Source organism: Malania oleifera, chromosome 11 (assembly GCF_029873635.1).
Source record: "Malania oleifera isolate guangnan ecotype guangnan chromosome 11, ASM2987363v1, whole genome shotgun sequence".
In the NCBI taxonomy this organism is placed as follows: domain Eukaryota; kingdom Viridiplantae; phylum Streptophyta; class Magnoliopsida; order Santalales; family Ximeniaceae; genus Malania; species Malania oleifera.
Window position 1 is genome coordinate 47,993,599 of NC_080427.1, and position 11,360 is coordinate 48,004,958.

The window sequence follows — 11,360 nt, forward strand, 5'->3', positions numbered from 1 at the left end:
ACAGTCTCTAGGCCTTGCAACAAAAAAATCTTAAATTTCCTTTGTATATTACAATAGCAAGCAAAGGTAGGTGCCACAGGTATGGAATAAAATCTATACAATTATATTTTTTCGACATGCAATTTAATTTTTATTTCTATTTTACCTTTTTTTTTTTTGAAAAAAAAATTATTTAATTCACGTGTTCGTATTTGTTTCAATATATATATATATATATATATATATATATATTAATAATAGGATTTGACACTGTTGAACAGGATTCTCCTCAACCACATTTAGTCTAATCCTTTTAAATCATCTATGAACGTTCGTTTCACAATAGTAGAGAAATTTTGAAGCAATAGGAATTGATTAAAATTCCATTATAGAGTAAAAGTTCTATGTGACATTTATTTAATAATTTTTTTTAAAATAGCAAGTGAGTAAAGATGATGACAAAATTGAATTAAGGGTATTAGAAAATTTATTTAGTTTTATCACAAAGAAGAAATAATTGTTGAGAACATTTTGCTAATCTTTCCATTATATTCCCAAAGTGGAACGATATCTAATTAACTAAGAATTATCTCTAAATTTAATTTTAATAATCTTTTAATGTACTCCCTTTTAAATAAATAAATTAATTAAAAAATATATATGATTAATATAATATAATTAATCAAAATAGGTGTGATTTAGGAATATGTAATAAAATCCTAGAAAGAAGCCAAAACAAAAGCATACTAAGAATGATATATTTACAGTTCAGATGATGCGTACATCATTGGTGCTGCATCAGCTACTTATAGGTTTCAATTTCAAAGTTGTAGGGAAGGAAACATATTTGTGCAAATATGCAACTTTGAAAAGAAAAAAATTGTATAAATTCACGTCTATAAGTGTTAGAGAACTCCATAACGAGTACCAGAACATATGAGAGAGAGAGAGAGAGTGATGGCTGCTGGTGAGGCCGTGCTGCTGCTGTGAAGCTGTGAGTGCTGCTTGTGAGAAGGAGAAATAGTCAATGGAAATGACAAGGTTGTCATCCTATATATAGACGAACGTGATTTTGTTCATCTAACCTTACAACTACCAGTCTTCGAGTTCAAACTTTTTGGGGTAATGGAACATGTACGTTCAACTTAATAGTCAATGAAAATAATAAGGTTGTCATCCTATATACAGACGAACGTGATTTTGTTCATCTAACCTTACAACTGTGAGTCTTCGAGTTCAAACTTTTTTAGAGTAATGGAATGTGACATGAATGTTCAACTTAATAGTCAATAGAAATAACAAGGTTGTCATCCTATATACATACGAACGTGATTTTGTTCATCTACCCTTACAATTGTCAGTCTTCGAGTTCAAACTTTTTGGAGTAATGGAGTGTGACATATACATTCAACTTGTCTCCCTTAATTAATATCTCTCTTAGAATTTTTTAAAACTTTTAAAACGTGCATAAAATTATTTTCAATATATATATATATATATATATGTGTGTGTGTGTGTGTGTGTGTGTGTGTGTGTGACATGTACGTTCAACTTGTCTCCCTTAATTAATATCTCTCTTAGAATTTTTTAAAACCTTTTAAAATGCATAAAATTATTTTCAATATATATATATATACACATACTCATTCTAAGAGTACAAATGACTTTTTCTTTGTAATACATTGTGATCAGTTTTATATTGACAATATTATCTGTTAAAATACATTCTCCTAAAATTTTATCACTATTATATTCTGATGGGCCTATCGCGACGTCCCCACAGAGCGAATATGGTGCCCCAGTGTAACGATCCGAAAATTCTATTACTTTTTCTTTTTGGTACTTCTAAAAATATAAAATTACTCTGATACCAACAATAACATCCACAATGTCATCTGGATCCAAAGTGGGTACCGGGGATACCTATTCATAAATACATATTATCTACGCAGCGGAAAACATAATATACCTGAACCTTATATACAATACCAGAGATCTACTATCTCCATAAATATACATGTACATCCCAAAAATCCATAAAACATCCTACAGATTTTACGCAGCATATCTCCCAACACAACCACTTACCCTTAAACTATGACTGTACCAACTCCTCCTCTACCGCGGAGCTCGCTCCGTTCGTCTGTTTGGATTTCCTGAAATATTTGAATTTTGGGGTAAGACACCTCTCAGTAAGTGGGAATAGATTATTATTAGTGTGTGACAATATAAGTTTTAGTGTTCCAAATATACAACCATTAATTACCTTTTCTTTTACTGTGAAATCATGTAAAACTGTAAACACGTATATACAAATATATTTCAAAATACATACTTTCCTTTCTCATTATACTCTGTATATAACTGTATAAGTAAATACACATATAAGCCTAGAAGAATTGCCCTGGATGGATAATCAACAATGTCATGAATTAACCTCGTATGATCCAAGTTGTGCGGTCCGAAGGCGAGACCTAACCAATATGGTTGGCCTAACCAGACTAAGTCAATTGTATTTTTATTTGTATTTGTATTTGTATTTGTATTTGTAACTATGAGTACAATTTGCCTAGCCAACTGGTCCGGACTTCAGGGGGTAACTCTACATTTCAATGGCACAATCGACTGTATACCACCAACACTCTATCTAAGAAGTATGGTTGTACTAGTATCTGTGAAGCTACGGTACCGTGCTTAATAATGGTCCATCAGGATTCTTAAACCATATAACGCGATTTCTAAAGTAGTATAATATCATGATTTCATTCACAACTCAGTATCAAATGCTATACTATAAATCTGTATAAAATCACTAAAACACTATAATTCTATATAAAATACTATCATACTATCGTTCTATATAGAACACTCTCATTTTGTAATTATGTATAAAATGTTGTACTGTAGTTCTATATAGAATGTTGTAATTTTGTATAAAATCTGTATTGTAATCCTCTATAGGACGTTGTAATACTGTACAAAATCTGTACTATAGTCCTTTATAGGATGCTGTAATACTATATAAAATCTTACCTCTATCTATATATTTTTACCATAGACTAATACTAAAGAGGTTGTTTTTTTTATTTAACTCTGGTGGGAAGCCCGAGGGCTTACTGAGAAAGGCAAGTGCCCTGATTAATATCAGATGTAGCCATACTGGGTTACATAACGTATTAGGATAGAGGGAAGCTACTTGTATAGGCGGGAAATCTTCCCTATTCTTAGGAACTTCTGTCTGTAAACATTAGTATGAAAATGAGATAAACTATCCACCTGAGGGCTTACCGAGTAAGGTAAGTACCTTGATATGCTTCAATTGTAGCCATAGGTTGCATAAGGTATCAGAGCAGAGGGGTGCTACTTGTATGGGCAGGTAATCACACCAATCATTGGGAATTCTCATTAGTAAAATATGTTGCATGTGTGTGAGTAGGGATAGAGAATAATTTCATATTGTGGATTAATTTGTAAATGATGATTATATTTTGTTCACTTAACCTCAAGATAGCCACACACTGGTACTAATCTATTCTTTCTTACTAAGATGTGTCTCACCCGATATGAATTTCATATTTTTCAGGACCTCCACGTGATCGAGCCCAGTGAGCTTGGGGCTGGTGTACGTTTTTGTGTGAGAGAGAGAGGGTATAAACTTTTGATGTATATTTTTGGATTTTGTTTAAGTTTTCTGAGTTGTATATTTGTGAATACTAGATGTTGGAGAATACCCTTTGAGATTATATATATATATATATATATATGTAGAAATTGTAATAACCCGAAGAATAATGGTATTTAAATATTAAAGAGAGAGAAAAATGGAATTAGTAAAAAGGGCGGCAGCAGACTTCGTCGACGAGGGTGTGCTTCGTTGACAAGAAGATACCGAGAGTGGGTTTGGACGATTCTGAATTTTGTCGACGAGGAGTGAGTTTGTTGACGAATTGTCTTTGTGACCTCGTCAACGAGATGACGTGACTCATCAATGAACACTAGTGTATAAATAGGCCAAATTTTCATTTTATGGCCGAAACCCTTTGGGAATCTCTCTCTCACTCCTCATTTCGTCTCCCGTTACCTCTCTCTAGGATTTCAGGTTGATCTTTTGCCAGTTCTGCGATCCAAGGCCACCACGACACTCCTAGGAAAGTTCTCTTCAACTCTACCGGAGTGGATCGTTGGTGGGGCTAAGTTGGAATTCATCCCAAATTCAGGGTAAAGTTTTATACTCAGTATTTGATTTTCTGATAGTTGTAGAAAGCGTAGTACGTGTAGAAATACTGAAATTTAGTTATGGGATATATCATTTTTAGGGTGTTGAACGGGGAACCTTTCGGGTGTGGGATTGTTTATTTTAGGGGCTTCTCAGGAATCAAGTAAGGGAATAAACTAAACTAGTTGTTTTATGAAAATTATAAGTAAAATTTTTATAGCATTTGATTTTAGGAAAATATGTGTATATAAATATATAAATGTGTATTATGTTGGGAAATACTGTTGAAAATGATGATATGTTTTGAATATACATAATACCCATTTTGTGTGGCATAAGTAGATTTTATGATGAACTACTATTTTTTGGGAACATGATAATATTATAGATTTTTAAATAAATGAAAACCTATGTACGGGCTGAGAGTTTTATATGTTTTTCCGGTGTATGGGCCGAGTTATGGATATGTTTTGCAGGCGTACAGGCCGAACTATGGATATGTTTTGCCACCGTATGGGCCGAGCAATGAATATGTTTTGCTGGCATACGGGCTGAGCTATGTTAAAATATGAAATGCTGGTGTACGGGTCGATGATTTTCATGATATATCTATATATATGCAAAATGATGTGACAATTAACTTGGCAATTATTAGTATGAAATATCCATGTATCACAGTTTGACTATATGCTATTTGTTATCAAAATCTAGTTGGCTTGGTCTAGGCTAGCACTTGCACGGTACCGCTACTATGTATTCATGATCATCATGATAGTGTGTTAACGCTGTTGTATGGAGTAGCGTGAGGACGGATAGTCGATGTGGTTTATAAGAAGTGTGGACGCCCCTGGTGTACGAACCAGGTCTGGCAGACCCATCAGACTTACAAACTGTACTTTTGACTTGGCAATGGTTGACCAACCGTTGTCAGGTCCCACATTCGGGCCACACAACCCAGTCACGTGGGGGTAATACATGACAACAACTAACTAACTTACCAGGGTTATTTTCGTATTATTATTATATGAGATGATTTATGTTATGAGAATTCAATATGTTCTGTCATGTTATGATTATACATGTTTTTCCTAGAAATGATACAAACATATTTACTAAGTATGCTTATATATATATATATATATATATATATATATATATATATATATATGTTTTTACGTACAACACTAATAAACTCATGTTGCCACACACTAGTATTAGTTTATTTCCCTTACTGAGATCGAGGTGTCTCACCCCAAAATTATATAAATATTTCAGGAGCCCAAGGTAGGAGAGCGGATAAAGCTCTGCAGCATTAGAGTTCAGCTGCTCTACCTTGTCAGAAGGGTAAGCCTTTTTCTAGGGTTTGATGGATTTTTGGATGGCGAACCAATGCTTTTTTTGGACATTTTTAGGTTATGCATATTTTACGATAATTGTAGTAAAACTCTAGTATTGTACTGATTCAGTGTTGACGTATATATTTGATGTTATGTTTCCTACTACTTAGGCTTCCGTATTGTGTTTCTGATATATCTGTGGTACCCACGGGTCCAAGTTGATTATGATCTGCCGGATTGGTTATGTTGGTTTGAATTATTTAAAGGAAAAAATATATAGATGGTAAAATAAGCAGTTCGTTACGGAAACTCTGGTATATTATTGACGAGTTGTTATTACTTCTGCTGCATGGTTGAGGTTATGGTATCAGATATAGGTGAATGGAACACGTGACACCCGGGCCCCACCTGACGGGTTCGGGGCATCACACTCAACACCCCCTACAAGCTGAGTGTTGGATTTGAATTGATGTGAAGCTTGGATCGAAAAACTCAAATAGAGGCCGAGGAATACTTTTGGTGAAGATGTTGACAATCTGAAGATGAGAAGGCACCTACTGAGCGTGAATTTTTCCAGCAAGAACAAGTTCGCGTAAAAAATGATAGTTTAATTCAACATGCTTGGCACGCTTATAAGTTACCAGGTTAGAGCTCAAAAAGATTGCACTAACACGTGACACCCGGGCCCCACCTGGTGGGTTCGGGGCATCACACTTAACACCCCCTACAAGCCAAGCGTTGGATTTGAATTGATATGAAGCTTGGATCGAAAAAACTCAAATAGAGGCCGAGGAATACTTTTGGTGAAGATGTCGACAATCTGAAGATGAGAAGGCACCTACTGAGTGTGAATTTTTCCAGTAAGAACAAGTTTGCGTAAAAAAATGGTAGTCTAATTCAACATGCTTGGCACGCTTATGAGTTACTAGGTTAGAGCGCAAAAAGATTGCACTATTATTGTCATATAAAAGGAGAGGTGGTTTGGGAACGGGAACCCGAAGATCAAATAGAAGATGGGTGAGCCAAAGTGTTTCGGCAGCAGTGTGAGAAAGAGCATGATACTCAAATTCACAGCTAGAACGAGAGACAGTAAGTTGCTTTTTAGCACTCTAGAAGACCAAATTGTCACCAAGAAAAATAGAGTATCTGTAAGTAGAACGATGTGTTTTTGGGCAACCTCCCAGTCAGCATCAGAGTAGGCAATGACGAAATTGATTATGTTGATTGCATGTCAACTTCTGACAATGTTGTGCGTGCTGGCCTTACTCCAAAGCACCGAGATGTTCCAACTCTATGCTCGATCCATGCTGACATATAAACAAGTAAGCATGTCGTCTTCCACATTGTTTCCTTGGTGTTGAGGGCACCTAAGTTAGACTACGAACTATAGCTATTGTAGCGTAGGTTTTAGATCTAGAAACAGGTATAGGACTAAAGAAATTAAAAGTCTTTCATTGTTCATTCTACTCTAAGCTTCCAACGTGGTTACTTCATGGCACTGTTTACGCTGGAGTTTTGGAGCCAATTGTGCCTCTTTTGTTAGCTTCCTTTTATAGGCCAAGTGACATTGTGGACGGGGAAAAAACCTCTTTCCTCCCTATTGATGAAGCTTAGGGATCGTTTAATATCATTGTCAAAAATAACATAAGCGAAAACTAGAAACGAAAATTAAAGACTAGAAATAGAAATTAAAAATTAGAAACTAGTGACCCGTTTGGTTAATATTTATAAAACTAAAATAAATTTAAAACTTATTTAAAAAATGATCCTTTCCATCTTTAAATCAAATAATATCGTAAAAATATTTTTAAAATAATAATATTGCAAAATGACGCACATTAAAAAAATACTATAATAAAAATAAAATTATTATTAATATTATTATATTTAATTTTATGCTTTCAAAATTTATTTTACAATAAAAAATTTATTGGACATGATAATTGAAAAATAGTGTAAATATTTTGTAGTTCGCTTTATTATTACTTTTTGAAATTTATCCATTTTTTATTTCAATTATATCTAAATTCATATGATCACTTTATTTTAATTTTAAGTTAAAAGTATAAAATGAATAATTTAATCCAAAAGAACTATTTTTGGATTTAAAAATTTTGGCAACATATTGCCAAAACAACTAAAAATCATAAAATCTTGTTCTCAATTTTTTCGCAAAATAACAAAAAATTGACACTAGAAACAAAAAAGTGGCAACATAAATAAATGTGTTTTTATAATCTGTTTCTTTGCCGTGCAGATATGGAAATAGAAAACAGAAAATAACAATGATATCAAACAAATCCTAAACGAGATGACTTGTATGGTTTGTAGCCAGTGTGCGGCCCAATAGGATGACCTCAATTGTTAAAAATGTTGGTTGTCAATCCATGGTTAACTTGAAGTATCTTAACAAGTCTCTTTGTCACGACCTGCTTAATTTTCATGTATTTTTTTTAAAAAAATAATAATAACAAAATCAACGTCACATATTCCAACTCAGTAGATCATAGACCACCTGGACCCGTAGGTACCAGGGATACATCAAAGCACAAAACGGAAGCCTAAGCAGCGGAAAATATATATACCGTCATATCATACATCATAATATACCAGAGTTACTACAATCACTATACTTCCATATATACATCCCCAAAATGAAATCTAGGGACAATTCTCACAAAATCATATTATCCCTACAAAAAACTTAACCTTCAAAAAGGGTAGATAAACTACTCTAAATCAGCAGGGCTTTTTCCGCTCTCCTATTAGGGGCTCCTGAAAAGTTTGAAAAATTTTGGGATGAGACACCTTTCAATAAGGGAAATAAACTAATACCAGTGTGTGACAACATGACTATTCTGTGTTCTACATATACCATACATAACATATTCAATACTGTTTATCAAATCTGGGAAAACATACATATATATCAACACATAGCAAAATATACTGTATTTTCATAAACATATCTCATCTCATACAATAATAATAACATAAAACAATCCTGGTAGGTTAACTGGCTGTTGTCATTTATTACCCCCACATGACTGGATTGTGTGGCCCGAAGGCGGGACCTGACAATGGTTGGCCGATCACTGTCAAGTCAAACAGTAGTTTATAGGTTCGATGGGTCTACCCAAACTGGTCCGTACACCAGGGGCGATAACAGCACACTTTTTGAAAATGACCACATCGACCATCCAATCTCACACCACTCCGTACAGCGGCGTTAACACAGATATCATGATCACGAGGACCATGGACACATAGCAACGGTACCGTGCAAGTGCTAGCTTAGACCAAGTTAACCAGGTTATGATATCATATACATATACTAAAATCGTGATACATGGATATCTCATATCAATAATTATCAAATCAATCATATCATTTTTCACATATACATATTTCATGAAAATCATCGGCCCGTACGCTGGAATTACACATTTTATCATAACTCGGCCCGTACGCCGGCAAATCACATAGCACAGCCTTTACGTCGGCAAACATATCCACATAGCACGGCTCATACGTTGGCAAATCACACATATATATAAAAATATCTCGGCCCGTACACCAGTTTTCCATTATAGAAATCCATATCGTCCCCATTCCCAAAAAACAGTATTTCACAACATTTTTATACTCATGTCACACTAAACAAATTTTCCACGTATTTAACATATCGTCATTTAAACAGTATTTTCCAAATATAAATCATATATATAAATATATTTATTTTTCCTGAAACCAGATGTTACATATATATACATGCATTTTTTTATAACAAAACTAGCTTAGTTTATTTCCTTACCTGATTCCTGAAAAGTTCCTAAGATAATCTTCCCCGTGCCCACAAGGTTCTCAACTCAACACTCTGAAAATGAAAACTCGTAGAATTAAAGTTTAATATTTTCGTACGTACAACATTTTCTATAACTACCACTAAGTCAAATTCGGCTTAAAAAGTCTTACCTCAACTTAAGGATGATTCCCAACGTTTCCAATTAACACCCTTAGAAATGAAAATTTCCATTCTTAAAGTTCAGTATTTTTACGCGTATATCACTTTCTTCAACTGTCAAAAATCCAAATATTGAATATAAAGTCTTACCTTGGATTTGGGATGAAATCCAACTTCATTTCCCTGACGATCCGCTCCGACAGACTTATAGAGAACTTCGCCAGGAGCGTCGTGATGACTTCGATTTGTCGATCCGACGTAAAACTGGTCCGGAATCAGAGAGAGAGAGAGAGAGAGAGAGAGAGAGAGAGAGAGAGAGAGAGAGAGAGAGTGAGTGAGTGAGTGCACTGACACAACACCAAAAATCCAATTCAAATTGGATTTTGACTTTCAAAGCTTCTTGAAGAAGCTTGTGGTATTTTATATATATATATATATATATATATATATAATAATATCATAGTAAATATTAATTAAAATAAAGCTTTTTGAAGAATTTTCACACTTTATATATATACCTTTAACCTATATATTAAATGTATATCATAATAACTTACTTATATATACATATATATATATATATATGCACATATATATATTTTCCTTATCATACTATTCATTTTACTTGTTAATTTAATTAATTTATTTTATTATTATTATTATTATTATTATTATTATTATTTCCTATTACTACACTCTAATTTAAAAAAAAAATGATCTCAGGAAGCCAAAACGACTAGAAGGCTCTCAACAAGCATTCTAGGACTAAGCCTTGAGTCCAAAATGCACCCAAACTGCTTGAGAGATGAAATCCATTAATTTTTGCCCACCTGGTGGGATTAAAAGATTGATAAAAATATGTTATTGCAATGAACTTTTGTAGAATACTTTAGAAATAGAGACTTTCTCTGAAGTGGGCTGTCGTTAAAAATGGCCAGTAGGATGAAGGATGAACTTTTATGGAATCATTTGGGCACAAAAATACCTAGGTTATGTTTGGTGGCATGAATTTCAAACCTTGGATTTGGTTTTTTATGGATTTGAATAAAAATCAATACAATTTTGGATTGCATTATATCTGAGTTTATACAAATCCAAACCCCCAAGGAGAACACTGTGCCTCTTTTATATTTAGATTATATTTCACTTTTAATGTTATCCCCCCCTACTCCAAACAAAAAATAAATAAAAATAAAAATAGGATAAAAGACACTAATCTTCTTCAGGTTCGACAAAAAAATAATGATCTTTCATGAGATTTTAAAAATTCTAAAAACCTTCCTTGTAGTTTATCAATAAGATACAAACCTTCTCTTATATTTTGTAAAAAAATAATTTTTTTTGGGGACAAGCTATGTGCACTCCTCAAAGAAGATGTATGATATTTTTGAAGGGGTCCGCAGTATTTAAAAAACTTAAGAGCAGTCTCTATCGTTCTTGCCAGAGGTGAGTATTTTTTGGCATAAAAAAATAAAAATGAAGAGTAAAAGTTGGCCTATCTTCATTTTCAATAGATATGGGCTCTTTGTTGGAGTTATGGGCTCCATATGGGTTTACGCTCTACAGTCATCCCGTGATTGGTGCACAGCCGCCCCCCCCCCCCCCCTCTCTCTCTCTCTCTCTCTCTCTCTCTCTCTCTCTCTCTCAATTTAATAATTTATCGTACATGTTTCGTGTGTGTCTGTTTTCGTGGGCCTCTGTTTCTTTGTTTTTTCGCTTTTATTTTATTTTATTTTTTATGTTTCTCATCAGTTTGATAGTTTTCAAAAATCAAATCAAACATGGTTTCTGGTGAGTCCTCTGGATAATTTATAAGTCTAAATTTAAGATTTAAAATTCATACTTGGTCATTAATATTATTATT

The 11,360-nt window shown here is 33.6% G+C and overlaps 1 protein-coding gene across 1 annotated transcript in view; it reads right to left on the reverse strand.

Moving 5' to 3' along the window:
* The window catches only part of LOC131168590 (UPF0481 protein At3g47200-like), a 21,398-nt gene extending 20,390 nt beyond the window's left edge, over positions 1-1,008 (reverse strand). The window contains exon 1 of the mRNA XM_058128143.1: positions 908-1,008. The gene's annotated coding sequence lies outside the window, so the exon portion shown is untranslated. The remainder of the gene's footprint in view (positions 1-907) is intronic.
* Positions 1,009-11,360: the final 10,352 nt, after the last annotated feature.